This window comes from Myotis brandtii, unplaced genomic scaffold (genome assembly GCF_000412655.1).
Source record: "Myotis brandtii unplaced genomic scaffold, ASM41265v1 scaffold560, whole genome shotgun sequence".
Taxonomy (NCBI): domain Eukaryota; kingdom Metazoa; phylum Chordata; class Mammalia; order Chiroptera; family Vespertilionidae; genus Myotis; species Myotis brandtii.
Genome location: NW_005370081.1, coordinates 130,915 through 131,533, shown reverse-complemented (window position 1 = coordinate 131,533; position 619 = coordinate 130,915).

Sequence of the window (619 nt, the reverse complement as noted above, 5' to 3'; positions counted from 1 at the left end):
GAGACGAAGAGGAAGAAAGAACCCGGGGAAATTACTTTCGTATTGGCGACGCGCGCGCACACACACGCCGATCTCCCCGCGGGGCTCCCCTCCCGGCCGGGGCAGCCCCATCCCCGCGCTGCCTTGAATGCCCCTCCAGAGGGTGAAGACCCACAGGAAGCCCCTGCACACCCCCCTCGGCGGGGAACGCCGGCGTTGCGCACCGCGTCTCCCCGGGCGATTCACACAAACAACTTCACCGCGCCCCCACCTCCCATTTACAAAAGTGTGCGTTTTCCCTGGAAATTCAGATGCACAACTTAACACCGCCACCCCTACCACCCCGAAATCCGCCGCGGTCCCTGGCGGTTCTCGTACAGACAGGCTCACAACTTCGCGTCCTCGCAAAGGAGGCGAGGTGGACGGAGGTGTTCCCAGCCCCATCCTTCGCTCCCTCCCTCCTGCCCCGAATCCCGGTCCTGCCGGGCCCCGGGGGTGTAGGACGAAGGTGAATTTCCAAAGACAGTGAAAAGGAACTCGGCGTTAGGGGGTGAGTAAGTGAATCAACTCGCCCGGAGCCGAGCAAGTTGAAGTGTCAGATTACATTGGCTATTCTATTTCCAAAGGGCCCCGCGCCGCC